The sequence below is a fragment of the Sciurus carolinensis genome, chromosome 3, assembly GCF_902686445.1.
Source record: "Sciurus carolinensis chromosome 3, mSciCar1.2, whole genome shotgun sequence".
NCBI classification, from domain to species: Eukaryota; Metazoa; Chordata; class Mammalia; order Rodentia; family Sciuridae; genus Sciurus; species Sciurus carolinensis.
This window is the reverse complement of record NC_062215.1, coordinates 181,978,628-181,993,446: the sequence shown is the minus strand read 5'-3', so window position 1 is coordinate 181,993,446 and position 14,819 is coordinate 181,978,628.

Sequence of the window (14,819 nt, the reverse complement as noted above, 5' to 3'; positions counted from 1 at the left end):
TTTCAGGTCCAACTCTCTCACCTCAGTGTGGTGCTCGACACTTTCACTGGCTTATGCAGGTGATGGCAGAGCTGCAGGCTGAGGGGTATTTGTCCCTTGCTTCTGAGTCTTCAGTTGGCGTGAAGCTGTCCTTTCTGCCCTCCTGCCACCGGCATGCACCTTGCAAAGATGAACCCTGGTGTGGTGAGCCTTTCCTTTGGCGGTATCGTTCCTTTCCCATTTCATTGGTCTCTACTTTGGTCTTCATTTCTTCCCTTCCACTTTCTCTGCGTTATAGTTGCTCTTCTTCAGATTTCTTGGGATGGCTTTCATTATTTCCTTCAAAAACACAGCCATCTGTCATGTGAAAATGTGACTTTTTTGTGGATGCCTCTGAGTTCCCATTTTAATCTATTTTTGATGATCTTAACTGGGAAGTTCACAGCTTCAGCTTTCCGAACATCCTAACTGAGGTTTCAGTAATTCTGGAAGCACTCATCTGTAATCTCCTCAAATACCCTCCCAGTCCCTTCTTTTATTCTTCCTTCCATGACTCCAAACACATATGTGTTACCTTCATTGCCACATCTCCTGTGTGTCTTACTACTTTAATGGCATTTATTCTTTTGTTTTTTCATCTCTACATATGGATATTTTCTCTTGACATATATTCCAGTGTACTAATTCTCTTTCCATCTACATCAAATAGTCATGAAGCCCATCCAATGGGTCTTCCATCATAATTATATTACTTTTTAATTTTTATCAGTTCTTTGAACATTCTTTTAATTCCTTGAACATACGAATGAAACTTAAAGTCTGTATCTGGTATTTTCCCACTTTTCTCCTCATTTTGTCTTGTTTTCCTAAATGACTGGTTATTTTTAGTATATAGCAAGTATTACATACTTTCAAAAGCATGGATGATTTGTGGTTCTGGATGGTGCTAGCCACCCCGGCCTCTGCAGCAAGGTTTGTGATTCTGGATGGTGCTAGCCACCCCTCCTCTCCAGCTTGTTTTGTGGTTCTGGATGGTGCTAGCCACCCCTCCTCTCCAGCTTGTTTTGTGGTTCTGGATGGTTCTAGCTACCCCAGCCTCTCCAGCTTGGTTTACTTTTGCTTCTCTTCATCAGTCAGACAAGAAATCCCTGATCATGTGAATCCATCCAGAAACTGAGATTGGAATCTTGGAGACTGTGTGAGACCTCTCGTGATCTGGTGTCCTTCCCTTTCACTGCCACTTCTAAGATTCTGCCCTCTAAACTGCTGATACTCAATGCCAACCTCTTACCTCCCAGACCCTGAGTGCCAGTCACTCTCAGCATCTCAGTGACTTTAGTAGTTGATCATTTCCTCAAGGAAAGGAGCTCCAGAAAATTACATCTTGTGTCTTGGCCTCACTTCTATCTCCACCTTAGCCTCAAACTCCTGCCTCATTGTATCTAGTGCTTTCAGACAATTTGAAACCTATTTTAAACTCTTTTGTGTTCAGAAGCAGGGATTCTCTATCAAAAGTCACGAGGCCTAGAAATGTACTTTACTTCCTTATTGTCACCAACATGTCTTTTGTCCCTCGTCTTTTCCTTGGAACCACTTATTTTCTGGAAGGCACGGTGCACGATCATCTTGCCATCTGTCAGATAACAAGACGTGCTGGCCCCTTGGCTTCGGGTCTGTTCCTGTCTCCACAGGGCCGCACCCTGGGCACAGCTTCCCACAAAATGCTCATTCCAACCTTAAAATGGGGGCCTTGCCATGGACTCTGAGGCGGCTGGGGACTGAAAGACCCAAAAGTTAGTGGTGTTATAACTGCTCTGGTCCCTTTCCTCCTCTCACACCTGTTTACACGGGGCCCCACGCCTTCCTCCACGGTCTCTGCTCTACGCGATGCCGCTTGGATCTGCCTTATGGTGGTTACTCTACTGAGGTTTCCCTTTCTGAAGAATTCTTCAGAATGCCTTCTTGCTGAGGACATTCTTTACTATCTTCCACATGGTAGATTTATTACTTTTTAGAAACCACTTTTAATGGATCTGGGGTGGGAGAGAGAAAAGACAAATGTGCTTGTTCAACCATTGACCTGATACAACTTTAATTTTTACAGCATTAAAGGACACCTATGTTGGCTGAGTATTTGGAGTCTTATGATGAATTTTCGTTAACTTTTAATCAATTAATTTTCTTGAATTCCGAGGGAGTTCAAAAAGATACAAAGGATTAAAGATAGACTAAAATTTCTGAACAGATAAGTACCGCCATATTATTTTTCAAACTACTACATTTAAATGCATATTCCAAAATAATAATGTCAACCCACTTATTCTTTATGATACTGTAGAATTACAAAGGCACTCATGCACCGAATTAACTTCATTCGGTGAGTTGCGTGTTAATAGTGTTTCAGTGTCCAGTGTCTTTGTGGGGGCTCTGCTGGTGGCTGCACTGTGTGTGGCCCGGAAGGTCTTCTGAAACAAGTCCTGCCTGGTCTCCCTGTGAGAGCTGCCCTTGGCCATCTGCCTCGGCTCTGGCCCTGTCACAGTGAGCCCGCCATCTCCTTAGGCTGCTTCCTAACAATACACAGCTGTTTTCCCAGCCCTGGAAAAGTTGCTCCCCAGGGTTCTGTCTTCTAACAACCTCTGGGCTAGCAGAGACTTCTGCCTTGTTACAGAGATTCTAATGAGCTCATCACACATGGTGACCTGGCCAAGGAAAGGCCTTGGAGAATTCAGATTCTGAGCCAGCCAAGAAGGGAAGCAATACCCGAAGGACTCAGCCTGGCTACCCTGGGGATCCTACTGAGCGAGGCTTGGCTAATGCCCAGCTCCCAGGGAGCACATCAGATCCACCTGCATCTCCTAATGAGCTTGGCTTCTGACCTGGCCCCCAGTGAGCCAGGCTGGCAGACTGTGTCTCCTGCCGTGTTCAGATTGCCAAGACACCAAGGTCTGCAAAGTTCAGCCTCACAATCCACAGGCCAAGAAGGCATTCACCTGTCTAAGGCACAAAAGTCCTGGGGTCTGCATGGCTCAAAAGCCACGGGACCAGAATCACAGAACCTGGAAGCCAAAAGTTCACTTAGTCAGATCAGGTCAAAAAAGGAGGAAGCACAGAAGGGGGACCTTTATAAGTTGCTTGAGTTCCAACATCAGCATGTGAGAAACAAGCTCATTTGTCCAAACCTGGAGGGTGAACTGAGAGACAGGAGGTGCAGAGAGAGGAGGGACTGAGAGACAGAGGTGCAGAGAGAGGAGGGACTGAGAGACAGAGGTGCAGAGAGAGGAGGGACTGAGAGACAGGAGGTGCAGAGAGAGGAGGGACTGAGAGACAGAGGTGCAGAGAGAGGAGGGACTGAGAGACAGAGGTGCAGAGAGAGGAGGGACTGAGGGACAGAGGCGCAGAGAGAGGAGGGACTGAGAGACAGAAGTGCAGAGAGAGGAGGGACTGAGGGACAGAGGTGCAGAGAGAGGAGGGACTGAGAGACAGAGGTGCAGAGAGAGGAGGGACTGAGGGACAGAGGTGCAGAGAGAGGAGGAACTGAGAGACAGAGGTGCAGAGAGAGGAGGGACTGAGAGACAGAGGTGCAGAGACAGGAGGTGCAGAGAGAGGAGGGACTGAGAGACAGAGGTGCAGAGAGAGGAGGGACTGAGGGACAGAGGTGCAGAGAGAGGAGGGACTGAGAGAGAGGTGCAGAGAGAGGAGGGACTGAGGGACAGAGGTGCAGAGAGAGGAGGGACAGAGGTGCAGAGAGAGGAGGGACTGAGAGACAGGAGGTGCAGAGAGAGGAGGGACTGAGAGACAGGAGGTGCAGAGAGAGGAGGGACTGAGAGACAGAGGTGCAGAGAGAGGAGGGACTGAGAGACAGAGGTGCAGAGAGAGGAGGGACTGAGAGACAGAGGTGCAGAGAGAGGAGGGACTGAGAGACAGAGGTGCAGAGAGAGGAGGGACTGAGGGACAGAGGTGCAGAGAGAGGAGGAACTGAGAGACAGAGGTGCAGAGAGAGGAGGGACTGAGAGACAGGAGGTGCAGAGAGAGGAGGGACTGAGAGACAGAGGTGCAGAGAGAGGAGGTGCAGAGAGAGGAGGGACTGAGAGACAGGAGGTGCAGAGACAGGAGGTGCAGAGAGAGGAGGGACTGAGAGACAGAGGTGCAGAGAGAGGAGGGACTGAGGGACAGAGGTGCAGAGAGAGGAGGGACTGAGAGACAGAGGTGCAGAGAGAGGAGGGACTGAGGGACAGAGGTGCAGAGAGAGGAGGGACTGAGAGACAGAGGTGCAGAGAGAGGAGGGACTGAGGGACAGAGGTGCAGAGAGAGGAGGGACTGAGGGTCAGAGGTGCAGAGAGAGGAGGGACTGAGAGACAGGAGGTGCAGAGAGAGGAGGGACTGAGAGACAGGAGGTGCAGAGAGAGGAGGGACTGAGAGACAGAGGTGCAGAGAGAGGAGGGACTGAGAGACAGGAGGTGCAGAGAGAGGAGGGACTGAGGGACAGAGGTGCAGAGACAGGAGGGACTGAGGGACAGAGGTGCAGAGAGAGGAGGGACTGAGGGACAGAGGTGCAGAGACAGGAGGGACTGAGGGACAGAGGTGCAGAGAGAGGAGGGACTGAGGGACAGAGGTGCAGAGAGAGGAGGGACTGAGAGACAGGAGGTGCAGAGAGAGGAGGGACTGAGAGACAGGAGGTGCAGAGACAGGAGGGACTGAGAGACAGGAGGTGCAGAGAGAGGAGGGACTGAGAGACAGAGGTGCAGAGACAGGAGGCGCAGAGAACACGAGGCTTTGGCAACGGTCTGGCGGGATCGTGCACCTGGGGAGCAGGCACACCCAGAGCAGGACAGTCGGCCTTTTCTCTCCTGGTGCACACAGCCCTGCCCCAGTTCCTCACTGGCTGAGTACTGGAGTGCACAGTCTTCCTGAATGGGCCGTTTGAAGAAGCGATCCTTTATGTGTCCCCTCTCCCTGAGTCCTCTGAGGCAGGAAGGCTTCTTGGGTGTCAGGTGGGCTGTGGCACGTACTCATGAGACCTGTGCTGGCCGAGCAGCCCCGCCCCCTCACCTCCTGTGGGTCAGGGGCTGTGCGTCTGGCACATGTGGGAGTTAATAGCTGGTAGCCCTTTGTTCGTTCTCCTCTTTGGCTGACTTTCTCAAAGCCTCAGTTATTTTATCTTCAGGGCGAATGCTGTGTTCTGAGGATGACCCTGGCTTTCTGTTTCTCACGAGCCCCGCCTTTTCTTTTTATTCCTTTTGGTCATTTCCATTTTTGTCCTTGTTCCCTTGGGTGTTGCCAGCCATCCTAGCCATGTTTTCTTGAGGTGGAAGCCTCCCATGGTAATCAGTCCACCCCGTTGTAGCAGTCTGGATAGCCATCCTGGTGGTCAGGAGCACCTGGTAAGGTCCTTCCCAGCTCAGTTGAAGCTTCTCTTCTTTCCAGGTCTTGATTAAAGTTGCCAAGCTGGACATGATGAACTGCAGCCTCCAGAGGAGTCCCTTTAACCAGGGGGATGACAAGTTGGCGGATACAGCCAGTATCTCTTAGAAACTGGTCTTCAGTTTCCATGATAGGGAATTCTGCAGTTTTTCCAAAGCAAGGGAGCTCATAATAAATGTCATGGCTAGATAATCATACCATCACACAGATTACGTCCTCTACGTAGGATGTTAAGGAAGATTTGTAGATCTCAAACTGACTCAGAACACACTGTGACTCTGAGGAAGTGTTTTGTGATATTTACCAGGTGCTCCTGTGTAAAAACCCTTCCTTTATCACCTCCCAGCTTTACTGACTTTTAGGAGGACTGACACAACGCACATCTCAAGTAAAAGAGCCGTTGCCTTTTAGACGTCCATGCATGGCTCTGCTTTGGTCAAACTCTCCAGCCAGGTGTTTAAGGCCAAGTTGGTCAAAATCGACCTCGTTCCCATCCACTGTTAGGATCAGCTGAGGTTGTCAGGGGTCACTCTTGGGAACGTGTGAGAAGCCTCTTGGCTCCTTTAGATTTCCTCTGCCCGTGTGTCATGTGCAAGTATGGGTCAGTGTCTCACTGACCACATGTGGCTTCCTTGGAAGCACCAGGGACATGCCCTCTCCAGTGGCCCTCCTCCTTGCAACTTGTGAACTGGTTGGCTTCCTGTTCTCCAGGGTCCTTACTATCCCCCCGATAGGGAGGTTGGGTAGCTTAGCAGAGTCACAGGTCCCTTAGAGGGTCCTCTTGTTCCCTGGGTCCTGGCTGACCTTAGAGGACAAGGGCCAAAATATTGGCTGCTTTTTCCTTGGCCCTTTTACTTCCTTACTTTGGTCTCCAGGTCACTTTCACCAGTCTTGAGATAGGAGTTCTGGGTTATAAACTTCAATATCTATAATTTTATAGTTACCCCTCCATTTAATCGGTCAGTGTTAGTGCTGGAAGTCAGCTTTATATCCTGTCTGTCCTATAGTGTTGGCGTGTTGTCTTAAATTAACTCAGGTTGTTCTGTCAGAAGCAGTGATTCTGCAAAACATTAGCAGGCAACAGATACAAAGTTTTAAAGGAAAAGGCAAAATGAAATTAATGAGCAAAAAACATATTTAGTTTGTGTAATAGCTTTTGTCCCAACCCGCAGGACTGCAACGGGAACCTGGAGGGGGGAGCGGGGATTGGGAGAGACAAGAGACGCGAGAAATGGAGACAAGACAAAAGCCTGATCAAGTCTTGTTTATTAGGGGAATAAACCCAGTTAATATAAAGTACAAAAGCGAATCAGGGGAAAGCGCACGAAGGCAAGACTAGTCTGCGCGCCAGAGCTCAAACAAGGAAGTGTACTTGGCCAGCGTGAAGCACCACGCAATCTAGTCTGATACACCTGGTATTGTCTGACAGTCAGTGTGCAGGAGAGCACACCCCGCCAGCATCTGGCAGGCGCCATCTTAGCTCAACATGTGACGAGGTGGGGGCGTGACCTGCCGGCTCTGGACAAGCTTTGAACCAAGAAACAATCTCTAAAATCACACAGATGTATTTTAATCTCTATTTTGCCTCCATGAAGGTTCATAACTTTATCAACCCAATCACATGTAAGAACTTTCACAGATTTCACCTTCTTTTAAAACCTTTACAACCTTAAATACCTTTTATAATTTACCCAAACATTACTTAGTTTTGTATTATATTCCTTATTTTGAGATCACAGTAATCTTTGCAACAAAACTCTATCTTTTGAACATAAAATTAAATGTGCTTAATTCTGGCCTACTTTGGGCCTTCCTAACATGGAGTAGGGTGAGAGGTAGAACCTTATCTCAGGTAAGGTGGGCTCTTGACAAATCTATGATAAAGTGTTTATTTCTAAAACTGATCTTTGCCTCTTTTTAAAATAAAAATTTACAAAGTTCTCATGTATTATTTCCTGAATCCATATGTAAATGCAATATAACATGACATCTGCAACATGAATTAAAAGCTAAAAGAGCTCTTAACTTTTTTTTGTGGAAAAAGTAGCAAAGTATTTCCATGTAACATATTGTCAACCTTTAAAAATCATGCTTTCCTTATTTCCTTCCAAACACATTTAGATTCCCACCCCAGTGTGACAGTCCTAAAACCTTTACACTGACTTATTGATAACAGGTTACTTTCGTCCAGTTAAAAACGTTAAATCATAAATCAGCCCCCAATGAAAGGTGTTCTTTTCATAAGCCTGTGACACCATGGCAGACAGCTTCGGTCCACACCGGCGTGGTAACATGCCCTCCTGAGCGCTCCGAGGTGTGCACACCGGGCTAGTCCCGTGCAGGGTGTCCACTGGAGAGCAACGACCCAAGTAACGATCATGCAACCAGCCATGAAGCAATCGCTGGAAAGACTGCAACAGTTATAAACCCCATTCCTTTGAGACTGTTTCCTCAAGTGATAAAACCCAACAGATACAAGAAATATCTTGATAGATAAAAACAGATCAATGTTCTAGGCTCTGTTCCACATCAGTGCATCACAATCTGACCTTGGAAAACCCTTTAAACAGTTTTTAGTGGCTGTTCTAATTATGGACTGTACTAATTATGGACTACATGATTATAGACTGTACTAATCATGGCCTACACATGCTTTTGAGATTTGCTCTCCAAGGACCCTTGGCCATCTACTTGGACATTCCACGCCTTGTTTATGACCTTAGTTTTGTCCTTTCTTTTATCTTGACTTTAGCACCAAAATGTTACTTTATGATACAAATTACTTTCTCCTCCAGAAGAAAATCTCAGGCTTCCTTCCCAATCTGATCTTTCTTTCTTTCTTTTTTTTTTTTTTTTGGTGCGGGGGCCAGGCTTTGAACTCAGGGGCAGTCGACCGCTGAGCCACCTGCCGAGCGCTGGATCGCAGGCCTGCCCACCATGCCGCTCCAGCCGGCACCCAGCGCCAGTCCCAGGGCGTTTCCCACGAGCTTTCCCCTCCCGGGCTGGCCCTTGTCGCTCGCGTGCAGTGGCTGCTGCAGCCGTGAAGGTGTTTGGTGCTGGAGAAGTGACAGAGCCCCAGCACGTGGTGGGCAGAGCCATGGTGCTGAAACACACGGCTCGCATGGGTGGGGGAGGACCAGACCCCAGGACGCCCTTCCACCCAGCGCCTGCCTCTGAAGCGGGAGCGGGCTGCAAGGGAAGACCCACGGCCAGACAGGCCGGTCCCCTACGCCTCGCGCTAGGCGTTGACTGGCTTCCTGTGAATGTGCTCCCAAATGCTCAGATCAGTCGCATTTTAAAAGACTCCGCCCTCACAGAAGCCTGCAGATGTTACACCGAGCCCCGAAACTCCAAGCCACCTGTCTTCACTGACTGAAGAACTCACGGCACATCCTTCCAGACCTTCCCTTCCCCGCTGTCCCTCTCCCGGAGCCACGGGAGTATCCTCAGCACATCTGAACCACTGTACAGCCTCTGCTGAACCAGCCGCCTCTCCACGTGCGCGGGGGCGCCTACATTCCCCTGGTTTCCTGAGGGACGGCTGTCCTGACCCGCGGGACATCAACGCAGGACAGTGAACCTAAGAGAGAAGGAATGAAAGGGACAAGAGACACAGGGAGTGACAGCAAGACAGGAATTCTGATCAAGCTGCAAATTTTTATTGTTCTCACGGGTATTTATGCTGAGGGAATGAGGGGTATGATGAGACACAGGCTGGTTGGCTGTGTTTTTCTTTTGGGCTCCTGATAAGGTGCAAGTTCACACCAGTGGGAAGGTGAAGTCCCGGAAGAGAAGCGGGGGCGGTGCCATAGGCAGAACTATCAGCCGGGAGTGGGGAGGGGGCGCGCTCCGGGAATCCGTCAGCCGTCAGCTGCAGGGTGCCTGAGTCAGCTGCAGGGTGTTTGCACAGGGGAGGCAACCGCAAAATGTTCCCTGGGCTGCTGCTTATCGTGAAGGTCAGAATGAGAACTTCTTCTTGGTCCCTGACAGACGGCGGCACCGGACTCCTGGAGCAGAGAGCACGGAGCTGTGCAGAGCACTGGCTCCCGGGGCTGCTCGCTGAGCTCCCACAGCAGACCCCAGGGAGTCGTCAGGGTGCAAGGGCCACCTCCCTACAACCCAGAGTCATCAAACTTACTTTTTCAGAGTTTTCAAACACATCACGGCAAAATAAACCATTACGCAAACCTTACCACGTTAGTGTGTGGTTCTGGGCACTGAGAGCTCTCACACTCTTGAGCCACACCACCATTATCCATCTGCATAACCATTCATCTTTCCCAAATGAAATTCCATGGCGATTAAAGAAAATCAGTGACAAACCTCTAGTAACCAAAGCAGCATGGTACTGGCATAAAAAAGCCACGTGGACCAGTGCCACAAAATAGAGAGCCCAGCATCAATCCAAATGTCTACAAGGAACAGATGTCCAACAGGGGCTCCTCAATATACATTAGGAAGTGGTCTCGTCCACGGACGGTGCTGGGAAACTGAATAGCCACACGCAGTGAACTCAGACCCCTGTCTCTCACCACATGCAAACACCAGCTGGGAAAGGATCAAAGAGCCAAGGCTGTGAGCCCACTAGGATCCACATGGGAGAGATTCTTCAGGACATGGTGTGGGCAGAGCCTGTGGACACAACCTGAAAGCACAGGCAACAAAGAAACAGACAGTGGAACCATATCAAATGAAGAAGCACCTGCACAGCAAAGGAAACAAGCAAGACTGAAGAGACACCCCAGAAAGGGAGGAAATGTTTGCAGACTCTTCATCTGACCGTACATTAATATCAAAGTGCATAAGGAGCTCAGACAATAACGAGAAAAATTCCAATTAAAAATGAGCCAAGGATCTGCATACACATTCCTCAAAGTGGTTGTTGAATTTAATTAGTGTTTTTAATTTCGGCTAATATATTGGCCCAAAGCAAAACTATTGCAGAGTGTCTTTAAAGCCACATTCGCTTGACTTTTAAAGTGATGTCAACCACATTGTCTTGCATTGGTCGACCACTGGTGTTTTGTTCTTTAAATTCTTAATTCATAGGCAGTGTTCATTTTGAACATAGATGCATTAAAGAAGTTTAACTCTCACCTCCTCCACTCTGTAAAAATTACTGTAAGTAGTAATTTAGGCAAATAAAACAACTTGGAATGAAAAATTAACTGGAGAACAAAGTGTAAAAGAAGCACTGTATTCAGGACTGGGACTGGGGCTCAGTGGAGGGGACTGGGGCTCAGTGGGTGGGACTGGGGCTCAGTGGGCGGGACTGGGGCTCAGGGGTGGGGTCATGGCTCAGTGGGCAGGATCCCGGGTCTTCAGTAGAGTTCTTGCCTTGCAAGTGTGAGGCACTGGGTTCAATTCTCAGCACCATATATAAATAAATGAATGAAATAAATGTTTTTTTTTTTTTTTTTTTTTTTTTTTTTTTTTTTTAAAGAAGCACTGCATTGAGCAATGAATTCAAAGACAGGACTTCAAGGAGGATGTAGTGAGGACTTCTATAAATCCTAACCCTACAGAGGTAACAAAAACATTGCCAAAATTATCCAGGCCAGCTCCTTAAGGATTCCTGAAGCTAAGAGAGCCAAGATGGCAGATTACAGGAAGGCTGCATTGCCTGCTGCTCTGTGGTTCCGGATTCCAGCAGCAGGAGTCCTGATTTTCAAGTGGGTGAAAGCAGGAATTCACTGAGTTTTAATATGGGACAGTTAAAGACAAAGACTCAGAAATTTTGGTTCACTGGACAGAGAATAGGAAAGAGTACTTTGGTGTCAGCTGGTGGCCACAGCAGTGCTGTTTGACTGCAGAGGGAAGGCTAATGCACAGAGAAAACAGAGTGGGCACATGTGCCCTGGAAAGACCTAAGATCAGAAAGGCGACCTTCACAGAGAGCGACTGTTTCTCAGCTGACCTCCTGGACTGAGGCGGGAGCCACCTCGAGGAGCTTCGCTGCAGCTCCTGCAGGTGCCTGGGAGATCACAGCAAGTGGGGCCACCCTGTCCCAGCCAGGGCCCTCCATGTAGCCTGGGATGTAGCTAGCAGAACTTGAGTGAACAGGTGGAGAGGAGGTCGTACCCAGGGGGATTCAGGTCAGAAGTATGTCAGGGACTGCGAATCCCTTTCCCTTGAGTCTACAGCTCACGCAACCAGCTGAAGTGGGCTGGGAATCTGAACAACAGGTGTGAACACACCCAGGGACTGAGCTGGAAGGCTGTGTCCACAGGCAGCAGAACAGACAGGCGTGAACACACCCAGGGACTGAGCTGGGAAGGCTGTGTCCACAAACAGCAGAACAGGCAGGCGTGAACACACTCAGGGTCTGAGCTGGGAAGGCTGTGTCCACAGGCATCAGAACAGGCAGGCGTGAACACACTCAGGGACTGAGCTGGGAAGGCTGTGTCCACAGGCATCAGAACAGGCAGGCGTGAACACACTCAGGGACTGAGCTGGGAAGGCTGTGTCCACAGGCATCAGAACAGGCAGGCGTGAACACACCCAGGGACTGAGCTGGGAAGGCTGTGTCCACAGGCAGCAATACAGGCAGGTCTGAACACACCCAGGGACTGAGCTGGGAAGACTGTGCCCACAGACAGCAGAACAGGCAGGCATGAACACACTCAGGGACTGAGCTGGGAAGGCTGTGTCCACAGGCAGCAGAACAGGCAGATGTGAACACACCAAGGGACTGAGCTGGGAAGGCTGTGTCCACAGGCAGCAGAACAGGCAGGTCTGAACACACTCAGGGACTGAGCTGGGAAGGCTGTGTCCACAGGCAGCAGAACAGGCAGACGTGAACACACCCAGGGACCGAGCTGGGAAGGCTGTGTCCACAGGCAGCAGAACAGGCAGGTCTGAACACACTCAGGGACCGAGCTGGGAAGGCTGTGTCCACAGACAGCAGAACAGGCAGGTCTGAACACACTCAGGGACTGAGCTGGGAAGGCTGTGTCCACAGGCAGCAGAACAGGCAGATGTGAACACACCCAGGGACTGAGCTGGGAAGACTGTGTCCACAGGCAGCAGAACAGGCAGACGTGAACACACCCAGGGACTGAGCTGGGAAGACTGTGACCACAGGCAGCAGAACAGGCAGACGTGAACACACCCAGGGACTGAGCTGGGAAGGCTGTGTCCACAGACAGCAGAACAGGCAGATGTGAACACACCCAGGGACTGAGCTGGGAAGACTGTGTCCACAGGCAGCAGAACAGGCAGATGTGAACACACACAGAGACTGAGCTGGGAAGGCTGTGTCCACAGGCAGCAGAACAGTTAGGCGTGAACACACCCATGGTCTGAGCTGGGAAGACTGTGTCCACAGGCAGAAGAACAGGCAGGCGTGAACACACACAGAGACTGAGCTGGAAAGGCTGTGTCCACAGGCAGGAGAACAGTTAGGCGTGAACACACCCATGGTCTGAGCTGGGAAGACTGTGTCCACAGGCAGCAGAACAGGCAGATGTGAACACACCCAGGGACTGAGCTGGGAAGACTGTGTCCACAGGCAGCAGAACAGGCAGGTCTGAACACACACAGAGACTGAGCTGGGAAGGCAGTGTCCACAGGCAGCAGAACAGTTAGGCGTGAACACACCCATGGTCTGAGCTGGGAAGACTGTGTCCACAGGCAGCAATACAGGCAGGTCTGAACACACCCAGGGACTGAGGTGGGAAGGCTGTGTCCACAGGCAGCAGAACAGGCAGATGTGAACACACCCAGGGACTGAGCTGGGAAGGCTGTGTCCACAGGCATCAGAACAGGCAGGTGTGAACACACCCAGGGACTGAGCTGGGAAGACTGTGTCCACAGGCAGCAGAACAGGCAGGCGTGAACACACCCAGGGACTGAGCTGGGAAGGCTGTGTCCACAGGCAGCGGAACAGGCAGATGTGAACACACCCAGGGACCAAGCTGGGAAGACTGTGTCCACAGGCAGCAATACAGGCAGGTCTGAACACACCCAGGGACTGAGCTGGGAAGGCTGTGTCCACAGGCAGCAGAACAGGCAGATGTGAACACACCCAGGGACTGAGCTGGGAAGGCTGTGTCCACAGGCAGCAGAACAGGCAGGTCTGAACACACCCAGGGACTGAGCTGGGAAGGCTGTGTCCACAGGCAGCAGAACAGGCAGATGTGAACACACCCAGGGACTGAGCTGGGAAGGCTGTGTCCACAGGCAGCAGAACAGGCAGGTCTGAACACACTCAGGGACTGAGCTGGGAAAGCTGTGTCAACAGGCAGCGGAACAGGCAGATGTGAACACACCCAGGGACTGAGCTGGGAAGGCTGTGTCCACAGGCAGCAGAACAGGCAGACGTGAACACACCCAGGGACTGAGCTGGGAAGACTGTGTCCACAGGCAGCAGAACAGGCAGGCGTGAACACACCCAGGGTCTGAGCTGGGAAGGCTGTGTCCACAGGCAGCAGAACAGGCAGATGTGAACACACCCAGGGACTGAGCTGGGAAGACTGTGTCCACAGGCAGCAGAACAGGCAGGCGTGAACACACCCAGGGTCTGAGCTGGGAAGGCTGTGTCTACAAGGCAGCAGAACAGGCAGGCGTGAACACACTCAGGGACTGAGCTGGGAAGACTGTGTCCACAGGCAGCAGAACAGGCAGGCGTGAACACACTCAGGGTCTGAGCTGGGAAGGCTGTGTCCACAGGCAGCAGAACAGGCAGATGTGAACACACCCAGGGACTGAGCTGGGAAGGCTGTGTCCACAGGCAGCAGAACAGGCAGGCGTGAACACACCCAGGGACTGAGCTGGGAAGGCTGTGTCCACAGGCAGCAGAACATGCAGGTGTGAACACACTCAGGGACTGAGCTGGGAAGGCTGTGTCCACAGGCAGCAGAACAGGCAGGCGTGAACACACTCAGGGTCTGATCTGGGAAGGCTGTGTCCACAGACAGCAGAACAGGCAGGCGTGAACACACCCAGGGACTGAGCTGGGAAGGCTGTGTCCACAGGCAGCAGAACAGGCAGATGTGAACACACCCAGGGACTGAGCTGGGAAGACTGTGTCCACAGGCAGCAGAACAGGCAGGCGTGAACACACCCAGGGTCTGAGCTGGGAAGGCTGTGTCCACAGGCAGCAGAACAGGCAGATGTGAACACACCCAGGGACTGAGCTGGGAAGACTGTGTCCACAGGCAGCAGAACAGGCAGGCGTGAACACACCCAGGGTCTGAGCTGGGAAGGCTGTGTCTACAAGGCAGCAGAACAGGCAGGCGTGAACACACTCAGGGTCTGAGCTGGGAAGGCTGTGTCCACAGGCAGCAGAACAGGCAGATGTGAACACACCCAGGGACTGAGCTGGGAAGACTGTGTCCACAGGCAGCAGAACAGGTAGGCATGAACACACTTAGGGACTGAGCTGGGAAGGCTGTGTCCACAGACAGCAGAACAGGCAG